This window comes from Eschscholzia californica, unplaced genomic scaffold (genome assembly GCF_041429995.1).
Source record: "Eschscholzia californica isolate CP2 unplaced genomic scaffold, dmEscCali1.0.p SCAF_3, whole genome shotgun sequence".
Taxonomy (NCBI): Eukaryota; Viridiplantae; Streptophyta; class Magnoliopsida; order Ranunculales; family Papaveraceae; genus Eschscholzia; species Eschscholzia californica.
In genome coordinates, this window is record NW_028238420.1 from 61,196,594 (window position 1) to 61,212,743 (window position 16,150).

A 16,150-nucleotide genomic window follows, 5' to 3' on the forward strand; every position below is an offset into this window, starting at 1 on the left:
TCTCTCTCTCTCCAACTCACCTCTCTCTCTCTTTCCAACTCACCTCTTTCTTTTCCGGCAAGGTCGCCGGCCGGAAAATTTTCCGGCCGGCGACCTTCAAACCTTTAAAAAAAAAAAAAACTCTCTCCTCCCTCTCTCTCTAAAAATTTTTTTTAAAAAAAAAAATCTCTCCACTCTCTCTCTGTCTAAAAACTACGGCGAAGGGAAACCCCCTTCGCCGGAGTTTTTAGAGAGAGAGAGAGAGTGGAGAGATTTAAAAAAAAAAATTTAGAGAGAGAGGAGAGAGATTTTTTTTTTTTTAGGTGTGACGGTCGCCGGCCCGAAATTTTTCCGGTCGGCGACCTTGTCGGAGAAGAAAGAGGTGAGTTGGAGAGAGAGAGAGGTGAATTGGAGAGAGAGAGAGGGATGAGGTGTAGGGAGAGATGAGGTGGAGAGAGAGAGGGGTGAGGTGAAATAACTTTCCCTAATGGCCCCCAACTTTGTGACCAGCTTCCCGCCTGGCCCCTACTTTATAAGAAATACCCATATGGCCCCCTGCCGTTATAACACCGTTACTCTCTCTCTTCCATTTCTTTTCTCTCTCCTCCAGCATGTTTTCTCTCTTTGCCACCTGAAGGATTTATCCGTTCGGTCTGAAGGAGATGTCCTTCCGAAGGAGATGTCCTTCCGAAGGAGTGTCCTTCGACCAAGTGGCAATGCGATCAATTTGTCAGTTAGGATAACGATGACCACACGTAAAGATCATCCAGTCCGGTCCAATTAGGGGTCGTAATGCTTTGCTAGAAGCCAACTACGATCGTCGGATCAAGGAGTTGATTCGCGGCTAACATAGACCGGATCCTACAACGGGTTACACATAAGAGTGGTAGCTTGATCGGAGAGAATTGACTAGACGGGAACTGGCTAAAGTTGGATGGGATTCAACTAGAAAGGCCGAAAGGGTCCGAATGGAGATTCGGGACAAGATAGAAGGAAGGCTCTTTGGGCCAGCCATGAGATGGCCGACCAGAGTAAGTGGGCCGGCCATATAAGGCCCATGGTGGGCTGCCCTGGCCGGCCACACTTAAGGGGATTATCAAAATACCCCAAAATGGGTATTTTGGTAATTATCTTTTCTGTGACCCAGAAAATAGAAAACCTAATCTGAATGAGATTCTAATTAGGGTTTGTCTATATATTGGGTCAGTTGAGAACAGAAAAGGTGTGGATTTTTCTCTAAGGAAAAATATACAGCTCTCTCTCTCTCTGAATATACAACTATTGGAGAGAGAGGAATATAGAGAAAAAGCTCCCGTTCTATCAATCTAGTCAAGAAGAAGAGTTTTTCTCAACCTTCTAGTAAGTCCTAGCAGTCTGAAAGGAAGGGAGATCAAGTCTATTCACTCGGTGTCTCAAGTAGAGGAGTTACAATTGGAGCTCTCGATCTTTGCATGCGATTGGAATGGTTCGAGGGAAAAACGCGTTAAGGTATTTATCCCTCTCTAGTTCATTGATTAGTTTATGCATAACGCGTTAAGGTATTTATCCCTACACCACCTCGTTAAAACAAGCCACATCATCATCTTCACCGACAGGGTCGCCGGCCGGCGACTTTCAAACTTTTTTTTTCTCTCTCTCTTAAAAAAATTTTTTTTTTTTTTTTTAGATTCTCTCCTCTCTCTCTAAACTCCGGCAAAAGGGGTTTCCCTTCGCTGGAGTAGGTCGAAGTGACCTTGAACAGATGTCCCGAACTGACCTTGAATAGATCTGTTCAAGGTCGATTTCGACCTACTCCGGTGAAGGGAAACCCCCTTCGCCGGAGTTTAGAGAGAGAGGAGAGAATCTAAAAAAAAAAAAATTTTTTTTTTTTTTGAAAGAGAGAGGGAAGAGAGAGAAAAAAAAAGTTTGAATGTCGTCGGCCGGAATTTGGCCGGTCAGCGACCCTGTCGGTGAAGACGATGATGTGGCTTGTCTTAACGAGGTGGCAGAGAGAGAACATGCTGGAGGAGAGAGAAAAGAAAGTGAAGAGAGAGAGTAATGGTGTTATAACGGAAGGGGGTCATATGGGTATTTTTCGTAAAGTAGGGGGCCAGGCGGGAAGCTGGTCACAAAGTTGGGGGCCATTAGGGAAATAACCCTAAAAATGTAAACTTGAGCTATCTATTCATATGTGTCACTCACTAACAAAAGAATGTAGTTTAAAAAATTAGAAACAAATAACTTCACTTTTCAGAGGGCAACAACTCCCAACTAGCTATTTGAGAGTGTACCATTAAAAAAATCAGAAGTGATCACTCTATATAAAAATGTAAACTCTAAATTTTAGGGAAGCGCGAGGTCTTCCGCCAAAACAAAAATATCCAGCCAAACTATCACCGACACGCACATAAACCCGTCGGTAACTGATCACTCACGACGAAAAAGACCACCGTCGACAACACAGTCGGCAAAAGGTAAACAAGGGATGTGAACGGAGGTGACCTATGCCGACGGCTTTATGGAAATTCCGTCGGCTATAAGCATTAGTACCGACGAAAGGTTTGAACACCGTCGGTATGTGGCGTCGGCAATAACCGTGATTTTTGTAGTGAATTTGGGACGAGTCTTGATTAGTTTCAACTTTATGCCTATGCTTTCTGGGGATGGAAGCTCTGGCGAGATGCATCATTGGTTTCCTGGCGAGCAACTCAGGTGAATTGGCAAAGTTAATAACATTAGTTTCCTTTATCTTTCACACAAAAGAAAAAATAGACAGAAATCAGAAAATAAAAGAACTAAAAGATCGCGATTATGTAAGAATTAAAAAATCAGTAGATATCTAAAGTAGGCTAGGAGTAAAAAGGCATTATTTGATTGAAAGGGTATTTCGCCTATGGTCCAATCTTGTCTTCCAGCTGATCCATCGATCCTACGAAACCAACTGATCGAAAAGGGAGATCTTCGAGCGGGATTCCTCACTCAAGGCTTTTTTTTTTTCCTATTTTGCGGCCTAAGATACCAATTCGGTTGTTAGAGCCTTTACTTTATTCCATATGTCCCCTTGACGTGAAGTATTGACAACATTTGATCGAATTCTTTCTGATGGGTGCTCATGTGGAAATATTGGAAGTGGAAAAGATAGTCGACTAGACGAATTTCACTTCTCCTCCTCTTTTCCAAAAGGAATAATTGCAAATTTAGATACATTGCCTCTGTAAATGATAGGCTCACTATTCTTATTCCTACGAGAAAATCCAATGACAAATAGAATTTGGGGGTCGTATTTGCTGATACAAAAGTAAGTTATTGTTTGTCTTTCTTTTTTTAATCTGAAATCACGGTAAGGTTGAATTGACTCTAATTTTGCAGAAGGTCTGCTTTTCGCTTATTTGTAATGTTAGAATCATTTATTTAAGGATTATTTCCCTAATGGCCCCCAACTTTGTGACCAGCTTCCCGCCTGGACACCTACTTTACGAGAAATACCTATATGGCCCCCTTCCGTTATAACACCGTTACCCTCTTTCTTCCATTTCTTTTCTCTCTCTTCCAACATGTTTTCTCTCTCTGCCACCTCGTTACAACCAGCCAACTCATCATCTTCTCTGGGAAGGTCGCCGGCCGACCAATGTTGCTTTCTGTTATCTGTCGGTAGGATGGTACCGACAAGTTATATTATACATCGGTTCTATCTCTCCGAACATTTGAGTTAGGCGTCGGTTTCATGTTACCGAAGAAAAGCATAACACGTTAATGATCGATTTCAAAATGTTGTACGAAATGCGACCCCCTCTGCTTTGAAAAACCTCTTGTGACTCTTCTTTTCGACTATAAACGATGGAATTGTCCGGGTCAAGGGTTTTGACCAAAATGTGAGTGTAAGTGATAAGTGGGTATTTTTGGGTAAAAATGAGGTATAAATTGTGAGTGTAGATAACGGTGAGTGTATATAATATTTTCCTATATCTAGAGAAGTCTCTCAAGGCCAGCCCATAAGTGTGCAAAATGAAGCCTATAAGTATATATACAAGGCAGCCCGGCTTAAATTTGTGATGTTGCGTGGGCTGCTGAGAGGGGGGCGGATTGGGCTGCCGTTTGTTGCTGCTTGGCGCCTCAAAAGATGGGTCGTGAGAAACTGCTACCGCCGACCCCACGTAAGACACTGACTGGTCAGAAAAAGAAAGGTGGTCAATACGCGGACAACCGTTTTTCTTATATGGACAACTATCTTATGTGGACAACGCAAAAAAAAAAAATTTTATATGGACATCAGTTTCTAAGGGGACAACTCTCTATTATTTTCACTCAAGTCCTCTTAGAACAGATGTATTATTTGATGACCTCTCTCTTTCTCCATAAACCCTAGGTTAGTTTAGTCTTCATCTCTTCTATTGCTTGTTCTTCATCATCACCCAGATTTCTAGAGAGAGAAACTCCTTGGAGAAGCATTGGTGGTTATGGCATCAAACAAAGGCAAGGGAGTTGTTGTAGAATCTCCCCAAAGACAAAGGTTAGAACCTTAAAACTCTAAAACCAACCATTAAGAAGAAGATGATACTGAGGCAGAGAAAATTAAAGAAGATGTGGAAGACGAAGATGGATCTGTTGGTTCCGACTCTGAAAACGATGGTAAAGAGGAAGATGAAAAATATGGCATAATAGAACATCAGTTGCGACGAAAATCTGGCATAATTAGAAAACTTGCCAGATTTTCGTCGCAACTTAGCTTCTGTTATGCAATATTTTCGTCGGTTTTCTCCGAAAATACGGCATAACAGAAGCTAAGTTGCTACGAAAATCTGGAAAATTGTCCGATTTTGCCAGATTTTCTTCGCAAGTTATGTTCTGTTTTACCTCATCAATGTCATTAATGCCTATTATAGAAACGCCCGGAAAAACTTCTTCAGGTGCAGATTGAGGGATTTTGTCTTCTTCATCCATCTAGGATTTGATAAAAAAAATGGTAGAAACTACAGTTTACTTTTAGTAGAAGTGAAGAAAGAAGAATAAGACTAAGAAGAGATTTTGTCTTCTTCATCCATCTAGGGTTTGATAAAAAAAATGGTAGAAACTACAGTTTACTTTTAGTAGAAGTGAAGAAAGAAGAATAAGACTAAGAAGAGATTTTGTCTTCTTCATCCATCTAGGGTTTGATAAAAAAAATGGTAGAAACTACAGTTTACTTTTAGTAGAAGTGAAGAAAGAAGAATAAGACTAAGAAGAAGGAAGAAGATGAAGAAGAAGAAGACAGTTTAGGTTTTCAATCTTTAACTATTATTTTTGTTTGTAGTCTACAAGTTACTAATTATTAGTAATTAAGACTTTATGGAGTTGTCCCCTTATTGAATCAAAGTCAACTAAGTCAAGAGTAATTGACTCGCATCGGGCCCGAAAATAGTTGTCCATATAAAAAAAACGGTTGTCCGCGTATTGGCCACCAAAAGAAAGTACACTAAGATTTTTCAAATCCTAATTAGATCGTGTAGAGTGTGCCCTAGGGTTTTTGTGACAGATCTATTTATTAAGATAAGGCCTGTTCATCCAACGGGTTCAAAACTCAAGAGGAAGAAACCCTTGTTTCCTTGTGTGCGTCTGTTCGTATTAACACCTAGTGCCTCTCCTCCTGTCAAGATGAAGAAGACGAGAGATTTTCCCTCTCCTGTTAAATTTGGTCTCAACACCAACAACAAATTCAAGAAGAAGAAGAAGAAGAACAGAGGAGGAGGTAAGTTTATTAATTCAGATCCTTGTTCTATTTCTACTAGTAATAATTATAAAAGTGGTATTTTTATTGATGGAGATTCAGTAGTACATGAGATACTAACCAGATTACCAGTTAAATCACTATTTCGTTTCAAATCTGTCTGTAAACTATGGGATTCTGTAATTGGAAAAGATCGAAACTTTATTGATTTACACCTTAACCGATCAAAATCACGTAAACCTAGTCTCCTTATCATCCCTTCCGAATCCCCTCCCAGTTACCCAGGACAAAGTTACATACGTCAGGGACGCATCGTCCGTGATCGATATCCTTTGAATCAGTTATTTATGACAGCTGATTTGATTGAAGAAGGAAGAGGAGGAGCATCCATTAACACTACAACGGATCCGTATAACCGTAGTTTCGATACAATTTTAAACCCTGTTAATGGTTTGATTTGCTTCATCGACTCTCAGGTGCACAATGCTGTTCAAATTTACAATATAAGTACCCAAAAACGATCTCAATTGATTGAGTATCCCAAGAAAGGTGAGAAAACTTTGTATGGATCAAAGAATCAGTTTGGATTTGATCCTGCCACTAATGAGCACAAATTAGTTTGTCTCCGACGCTTGTCATCTCGAAAGCGTCGTGTTGTTTGTTATGTTTTGACTCTTGGAAATGGCGTTCGAGGTAGAGATGATAATACCCAACTTAATGAATGGAGAAGGATAGACGAAGTTCCACCACAATCAGTGAAAAATCCTTCTGTTTATGTGAATGGTTCAATATATTGGAGCACTGAAGAACTTAATGAGGGTGGAAAATCATGGATAAGAGAAAATCGGCCTGTATTTATAGTTGCATTTGATGTTGGAAGTGAGAAGTTTAGAACTATTCAAGTCCCTGATTTTATTCTTGATCAACCTAGGGAAAATTGTAAACATGAACTTTCACATGAAAATATTGATTTATTAGAAGTAGACGGACGTCTAGCTCTTCAAATAAAAATGAATAGTTATTTCATAAAGTTATGGATATTTAATGATGAAAAAATAGAGAATATGACATCAAGTAGCCAACAAAATTGGACCGAATTAACCATAAGCTTACCTTTTAGTTGGGGGAAAGGTAGATTTGTTCGGCTTCATTCAGTACTTGATATGATAATCTTAACAACCCATTTAGAGGAGTGGGATACTTACCGTAGAGTAAAGCAGAAGAAATCTTTCTCTTTTTATTCTTACAATTGGAAGAAGAAGGATGCCCTTGAGAAGTTTGAAATTAGTGGAATCCCAACTGATACGTGCTCTATAAAGCTACTTACGAAATTTGATGGAAGTCTTTTGTCTCTTCCAACTTGAGCAATATTCCACATCCCATCTTGAACTTAAAAAGAAGCAAGATTGCAAGAAATATTTTAAGAAGAAGAAAGGCCATGCATCTCTATTACTTTGATTGGAAAAAAGAAATATATTGAGCTGAGTTCGAAAAATCGGAGGAATCCTTTATTGGGCACCGATTCCAAATTTGTATTCCTCTCTTCTATTTATAACGTTGCGCAAAGTACTTCGCACGTTCCAAACATGAACCGTTTGAAGTATAAAAAAAAAGACTTGTTCTTACAATTATTTTTGCTATTAAGTTATATAGTTTTGATGTTTGCTATTAAGTTATATCGTTGTGGGAGATTCTAGTGATGGTATTGTTGCAAAATTATGTTATTGGCATTCTTTATTTGGATTCTAGAGGAGTCTTTGAAATTTTTGTAATCATAACGATTGAGACCAAATTAGTAAGTTGAGCTTTGATTTACATCAACATTATTATGAATTACCACTACCAAACCCATGATGTGATCCAAGTCAGTGAAGCCATTATTGGATTGAAAGGTTAATTGCCCTCTTTACCAACAAGAATAACACCCAATTTAGATTAGATACAGTGCCTCTCTGTCAATGATAGGCTTATGCTTATTCGTACGAGAATTTCCAATCAGAGATTGAATTTGTGTCTCATTTGCTCCTATGAGAAGATTCAATGGCAAATGGAAGGGGATCTATTTTTGTCTTGTAACGTTTGAATGATTTATTTAACCAACTGAGTATGATTTATTGTTCAACAAAAAAAAAACTGAGTATGATTTACTCCATTTAGTTCATATGTAGACAACAAGAAAAGGAAAAAAAAAATCACCGTTTATGACATGCTTCTCAATCTTTAGTCTACATGAAGTTTAGAGAAAGAGCATAATAACGTTCAAGAGGGATGTGTGTTTATAAGGAATCACACCACCTAGGGCACCTAAATGGGTTCCAGACAAATATTATATGCAAATACATCTGTAGTTATTTCCCCCAAGTCCTGAAAGATGTCCGCAGATAACAAAATCATAAAAATGTCGTGTATATAAAGTTCATGTTGTTTGAAATAGTAAAGTTCAGTAGGAAATATACTGGGTTCTGAGTTATTAAGTAACCATGATATTGTTCTTAGTGCATATTATGAATCATCCGTGGAGGATTTATAGTAGCTTCTGTGACTTGAATGGTTGATCAATTTATAGTAGCTTCATATGAAATACTGAACCCTCTTGTCTCTTGGCTTCAACCGTTACAAATTGTTCCAAAATGAACAAACACGTCCTTGATATGTTCCACTTATTTGGTTCCTAGTCCTTGATATGTTCCTCTTAATTGGTTCCTATAAAGAACTCAAATCAACTCCAACTTTGAGTCCGTCTTTTTTTCAGTGTGTAGCATAGACATGCTAACGTTTCATAGTAGTAATATTGTACAAAAATTTCCAAATTTATCTAGAAAAATGTAGCCATAAATCCCATTCATTTTATAGTCGTTAAGAAACTTCGAAGTTCGTACTATTAGTCAACGTTCACAGCGTTTTTCTTCGACGTAGGTGAGAAGGAAAATGAAACCGTTCTATTTTGGAGGCGAAAATTCGTTGATCAGTGGTCCAATTGCAGCCCTCACCTTAAATGGGTTTTCTGTTTGGCAGGGAGCAATTAATCTTAAGACGAGTAACTTGCGTCGGTTTTCCTTGTTTTGTATTACGAAATGTTCTTATCATTCAACACTTAAAAGAGGTAAGTCTAACTCATAGAGTCAATCAAAGTCATACGGTTCCAAAGCCAAAAAAAGCGACAATACAAATATGATTTTCTATCACATAAATATATTAATAGCTGGTCATACAAGTACCCAAGAAGCTCACAAAGGTCAATTTAGAGGCTAGGGTCTATATCAGATCATAGCAACTGTCATGGCATATTTCATCAAAAAAACGTCATGTCATGCTCACTTACTAAATGCACCTAGATTCCGAGGGGATGGTTTTCTTCTGTTATTAGTTACATATCACATTCCTCCCCCATTCAACAACTTACATACAAGAACACCCATGAAAGAATCCAAATGACACTATTTACTAATGCAGTAATGCTTTGCTAATATGCAGGCTAAAGGCTCCCCATTTGGGGAGAGTCTTGATTAATTTCAACTTTATGCCTATGGTTTATGGGGATGGAAGCTCGAGTGAGAAGCATCATTGGTTTCCTGGACTAGATGGAGTTGAACTGATACCTGTGCCAAGAGAGGGTTGTCGGTACTACTCAAATCCCATTAAGAAAAACTCAGCGGGATTCAGTCATTGTTTTTTTTTTTTGAGAATTCGACTACGGTCTACGTTAGTCGTTACAAGGCATTGATGCATCATGGAGATGTAATGAGCACGATAACCGCCTAATTTAAACCGAGAATGAAAGAGGCCTAAAGCCCGACAAATTGTTACATTATTCATAGTCTAAATTACATAGGATAAAATTTGGGCCAGCGCTTTGGGGAAAGCTAAATAGTTTCCGGGGTTTGAAATTTTAAAGGGAATATGCAAAATTTTGAAAAGTTTCCGGGGAAACATATTTTATGGGGAATATGGCTCAAAATAAAAAACTCTCCCCCTCACCTCCCTCCACCTCACCTCACCTCCCTCCACCTCACCTCACCTCCCTCCACCTCATCTTCTCTCTCTCTTCTCCGATAGGTCGCCGGCCGGAAAATTTTCCGGCCGGCGACCATGAAATTTTTTTTTTTTCTCTCACATCTCTCTCTCTCTCTAAACTCCGGCGAAGGGGGTTTCCCTTCGCCGGAGTTCCGGTCTGTCCTTCGCCGGAGTTCCGGTCTGTTGAAGAACAGACCAGATCGGTCTGTTCTTCAACAGACCGGAACTGGTCTGTTGAAGAACAGACCAGTCCGGTCTGTTCTTCAACAGATCCGGTCTGTTGAAGCTTCGACAGACCGGATCTGTTGAAGAACAGACCGGACTGGTCTGTTCTTCAACAGACCGGAACTCCGGCGAAGGGAAACCCCCTTCGCCGGAGTTTAGAGAGAGAGAGAGAGAGATGAGAGAAAAAAAATTTTTACATTATTCATAGTCTAAATTACATAGGATAAAATTTGATGGCAACTGCTTCCATCGAGACTCGATCCCACGACCTCATGGTCTTAAGAGGGGTGTCCATCCGTTACACCAAAGGGTGGTGGACCGGATTCAGTCATTGTTAGGGGTTAGTTCAGCTCCTCATAAAAACAATGACATAATTAAACACTAACAATGACTGAATTAAACCCTAAAATGAAGTTGGAAAAAAATTAATTGAAAAAACCTTAACAATTACTGAAGTGTAAGATCAAGATGTATAGGGGCGGATCTGTTAGCGGATCAGCCTGAGCAATTACCCAAGATCTCAAGGGTTCAAGTCTCCTTGGACGCATTTTTGCCCACTTTTTGCTCCTTTTGTTCTTTGTAATTAGACCCAATCCTCGTTTGCCCGTGTTAGGACCATTTCAATAAATGATCCCAATATTCTTAACAACTTCTAAAATGACTCATTCGATAATTTTTTGTTACTTTTCTTGTTTTGGCAGTGACTATATAATTTTAATACCAATTTTACTTTTATGTTTTTTAATATTACGAAAGATAAAAAGTTAATATGAGGGCAAGATTTGATCTTTTTTATCCTCTCTCATTCTTTTCTATCCCTGAGGTAACTATTTCTTCTTTTTCATCTTCCTCTCGGAGAAGAAGAGACTCGTTTGTAGAGAGAAACTAGTTCTTTGTTGGCGAGTCTCGTTCTTCTTCTCTCTCGCTGTATCCTTCTTCAAACTACTTTTACTTTATTCTGAGGAAAAAAATTATCGAGATTTGTGCATATATACATGGGCGAACTATATGTAAACTAACCTAGACTATCGTCTGGGTTGGCTACTAATAGTTCCGGACCAAAAGGCTATCACTGGTGCGGTTTAGCCTTGCTGGTTGAAGCTCGATCCTCACACATACATGATCAGATGTTCGAATCCACTCAAATAGCGATTTTTCAAATGTTTTTTTTTCAGCTCAGGTCTTGCAAAGGAATAATTCAGCTTTTGTCCCCAATTGATAACAAAGTTCTATTTGGCTCTTAACTCGTATGTAACTATCATTATGGCACTCAATTTTGTCAAAAACTTTCTTTTTGCACCTATATCTTTTCGTGCTTATTCTTTTGTATTTAATTTTTCTTTCTTTCATTTTCATTTTCTTTTATCTTTCTCTCTCCCATACTTAATGTTTCTCTCTTGTATACTTCGTCTTTATCTCTTCTTCTTTGTCTTCCTTCACTTTCCTTTTTTTCTCTTAGTTGTTACAGCGAAATGTAGAGTCTTTTTTCTCGGATTTACATGGTATATCCTATTTTTTTGTTTATCTCGAATCCAACTTCAAAAAAAATTTCTCCGCTTCTCAAATTTTAGGTATGTCTAGTAGTAGAAAAATAAGAAAATATTATTATAAAATGAATAAACGTACAAAGCAATTGTAATTGAATAAAAAACGTCGTTATCTTTTGCAAGCACTAATGCATTTGAATACAAATTCAATATGCAACTTTTAAGTTAGCCCTACCTAGAACCAAATCCTGGCTTCACCCCTGCACACATATATATATATATATATATATTATATATATATATATAAATGCTACAATTATTACTTAGAAGATGATATGCTGACTCATCCGCGTAAAATAATAGTTCAGATGGTAGTCAAACTTTAAAAAATGAAAGTGAGTCAGCATGTCATCCTCTAAGTAATTGTAGCATCTCCCTAGCATCTCCCTATGCGTGTATATATATATATATATACGCATAATAATTTGTGAAATTCGTACACATACATAATATCTACATGTTTGATTTAGATATTTCAAATTTGTCCCGACTAATTGAAAATCCTGATTTCGCCTTTGGATGTAGCTAAAGTACAACTTAAAGGTTAATGAAGAAGAAATTTTACTTCAAGTTCGCTTTCCTTTTTTTTTTCTTTCTTTCTCTCTTTATAGTAGCTAAGGTCGTTTATGTTCTGGTGGCATGTGCTCGTTCTCTATCTCTAGGGTCGGGATGACGAAAGAAGGAAAGGATGGAGCGCAAAACAAAAGAGAATTTAGGGGACCAAAGTCAATAACGCCAGAGTTCTATTTTCTCTCTCCACCGTAAAGGGCCTTTTGGTCCAGTTGGCCGGCCATGTCAGAAATAGGGCCAGAGTCGAACGGCCAACTGGGGCCATATATGGACACGTTTTCTAATGACGTGGCTATTTCATTGTCGTTCTTCTTCATTTTTTTTTTTTGAATTGGTAAGATTGGAAGACTTACCTCTTACCACTTGAGTCAAGGGTTGTTGGCTTCTTCATTCAGTCTCTCTTATTAAAAAAAAGCAAAATTGAACCTCAATTTCTCTCTCTACTCCTCTTTCAATTGTTTTAGAGAGAGATAAACTAACTGAAATGACAAACAAGCTTTACATTTTAGTCCCTTCCAAAAGCCGAATACATTTCAAATTTTTGCATTTTGAAGGTTAAGGAAGAATTCATCTTGAGATTTAGACTTCAAAGATTCATGTATTATTAAAGGCTCGATTCGTTGATTTTCTTCTCTGAATGTTAAGATACTTGATTACTAAGAAGGAGAGTTGAGATTTTTCAATCTTATTCGTCTTTTCTTATACTACTTATTATCCTCTGATCTTCTAGTTTTGTTGCACGGTTGTTTCTTATTATTAGCACAAAATTTTGTTTAATAAAGACGAAATTTTTATTCTCAGGAAAAGTACCTAATTCTGATGAACATACACAAGAAAGATCGATGAAAAATTAGCGAAATAGTATAGAATTCCAGTTTGAAAAGGACTAGTGTTTATGATCCTACAAAAAAAAAAACTTGGGGAAATATTGTTTGAGGTTATTTTCGTTATTTAAATAGATTATAGCTTGAGTTGTTAGTTGAAATCCATCAATCCATGACTTTCTTCTTGCTTGCTCCAAGTGAAAAAGACACTAATACCCTTTCTGATCAAGAATCGTGTCTCCAACCCAAATGGATTAGGGAAGCAGGGTTCAATTTCAAGTTTTTTTATTTTAATTTGGGTAATTACTTATTTTTAGTTTCCTATATAATTTGAAGACTCTAAATTTGAAACACTTACTCTGGGATTATACCTATTCTATCTAGTTTCTTATAAAATCTAAATATAATTTTTATTACCGTTGATGAAGCTATAAACTGTTGATCGTATTGCACAATTTGTTTCTAAGTGTGAATCAGTTGAGGACTTGACTACGGGAAAAACTGAAGCTGAGGCACCACCTATATCTGAGAAATCCCGTTCACCTACTCAAGTAAGCTAAAAAGTCATTGAACATATTTATGTCCTTGAAGCTTTGTGTCTGAACATTGCTCTATCCTCTCTATATGCAGGATCAGACTAGTGTATATGGGTATCCTAATTGGGCCGCTATGCAGGTTAGTTTTCACTCATTTTGTCGATGAACATATATATATATATGATCTTTCTACTTATCAAATTCCTGAATTATAAACTTTTTATTCCTTTATTATCATGAACCAATTGTTGGAATCGGAGCCAATATTGGTTTGGTTTGATGGAAAACTTAGAAACAAAGTGTGTCATTGCGTCCTTCTTGTAGAGTTCTTGAGTTTAGATCCAAGGATCACTCAAATCCGATTCCGGATGAATGGTATATTCAAGTTTGAATTTTTGGTTAAAGTAGGGACTAAAAGATAAGATTAGAAAGTTAGGTTGAGGGTCGTAAATGCAATAATTAAATGCCTAGATCTAACAGCTCAGATTACATTGAAACGAAATAATGTCGTAGGGACATACTCTAAGATCCTATAAATCATGTTCTCTCCCTCATTTGCTTATGAATCCAAAGATCAATATATCATCCATCTTCGGGATACTTTCAGGATCATCTATAGATCCAACTAATCGTGTTCATTCTGCAAATTTGCTACGGATCCAACACACTAGAACGCAGCCGGCCTTTTATATTCCCTAAAGGTCACCAAATTAGTCCCTACAACCACCAAAACTCCTCCCAATAGCCAACATATGCACCTCTTTGTTTCGTACTCGTTCGAAACCTATAAATAGGACCCAAGACCACTTTGTTTCTCATTTTCCATTTAGTCTCTGCTTCTCTTCTGAGTAAATTGAGTTTTACGTGTTGCTGGAATATAAGCTTAAAAACAGAAGTTGGAGTCGGTAGAATAGAATTGAATGTATTCTAGTATGTTTAAAATACGAAATCAAGAGCATCCAGTATATCTAGAATCTAGAATCAAGAGCATTTGATTGAATTTGGACTTTGGGGTTTGGAGCACCAATTGTGCCTAGAAGACAAAACCAAAGTCACGAGTTATCTCAGAACCAAGTTAAAAGTCGTAACCAAGTCAAAGTCAGAAGTTATCAGGACATCAAGTCAATAAGGTCAAGTGATGTAGATTGTTGCGGAAGCGTAAAAGTAATGGAATCCACCATTGTTAATAAACTAAACTAACGAAATAAAACTAATAAAATAACGATAAACAATAAACTTGATTAATAATAAACTTGGTTGATAATATTCTCTGATCTGGTTGACAAAGATAGACTAGACTTCTCTTATATAGAGATTGTACTTTCCTAGATAAACTCAAATAAGGAAATAAGATAACTACTAATAATACTTTCCTTGATTGCTAAGACTCATAATTATGGAAACCCTAAATACTTAATTATAGAAACTACGCTAATGTAGCTTCTTGACCGTGAGGCCCACTATCACCATGGCCGTGAGGCCCAATAGGAAGATGGTCTCCATCATCAAGTCAAAGAGTTCATATTGCTTACAAAGGTTCGTCGACTTTCAAAATTTTGAAGTACCATCACAACCCGAAAGGAAGTCGCTGAATCTCGTGAGACACCCCACTGTTGGTACCTTTACAGGGGTGTAAAATGTCTTAAGGAAAGATAAGACTTTATCGTCTCGACTTGACCAACTTTGCCTCTATCTCAGTTAAGTCTGAAAAAACGTTTACTGTTAGGCAACAATGTTGTCCATCTCTCTAATAATTAGAGAAATGGTTATTCTAGGTTGGGTCCACCCCCAAAAACTCTATTTGGCCAAACATATAGAGTGACGACTCGTTATATAGCCCGACTGTTCTATTTCGACTAAAAACATAAACTTGACTTTAATCGAACCAGGGAAACAACACCAATAACTATAAAGTCTTTAGCTCATTTAAAATTGCACGTTCAGGTGTATTATCCCGGAACGACTATACCTCCTCAATATTAACACAACTTGATGGACATCCTCCTCACCCTTTTATGTGGGGTACACCTCAGGTCGGTAATATATAGTGAGTGACTTTTTTTTTTTTTTTTTTTGTTGAGGTATATAGTGAGTAACTTGATTGTCTGTTTTCTTCGTCTTTTCAACTTTCTAGTTGGCGGTTTTGTTTACAAGTCTGAACCTGGTTTAATTTTCTCAGCACATGATGCCACCTTATGGAACACCTTATGCAGCAATTTATGCACCCGGAGGTGTTTGTCGTGGAAGTTTTTGTTCCTTTTGCCGAACCCAGTATTTGATATGCAAATTTTCGTCAACCTGGTTTCTTGATTAATATAGTTTTATGATCGGGGATCCAAAATGTTTTCTTGGTTGTTAGATTGGTAGAGCTAAGCGATTTGTTTAACTTTAAGATTTGATTAGATGGATTCAACAAGACTTGGGTTTAGCTAACCAATGAGTTAAATGTCCAGGTTTAGGGAATTTGCCCTGGACTCTTATTGATCACAGGCATAATGATTCAGTGTTCCAACACAAGTGTAACTTGTTTTGTTTCTAGAAAGATTCAATTCATTTGCTGTTGAGCCCAAGTTGAGCTCTATTTCTCAATATTAATGATAGTGGTTATCATCTAAAGTCCCTTTATAATGGACCATCACTAGGATCATTTGGAACTTTCTTCTAATGATCACCAAAGTTTGTTGATAATGATTCGAAAGCAATGCATGGTTATAAACTGACATTAACTCACCTCAAGAAGCCTAGTTCTCATTTTCACATGAAATCTAACCT

At 37.6% G+C, this 16,150-nt stretch overlaps 1 long non-coding RNA gene across 1 annotated transcript in view; it reads left to right on the top strand.

The window, feature by feature from the left end:
* The window catches only part of LOC147552818 (uncharacterized), a 43,651-nt gene that overhangs the window by 24,278 nt on the left and 3,223 nt on the right, over positions 1–16,150 (top strand). The window lies entirely within an intron of this gene.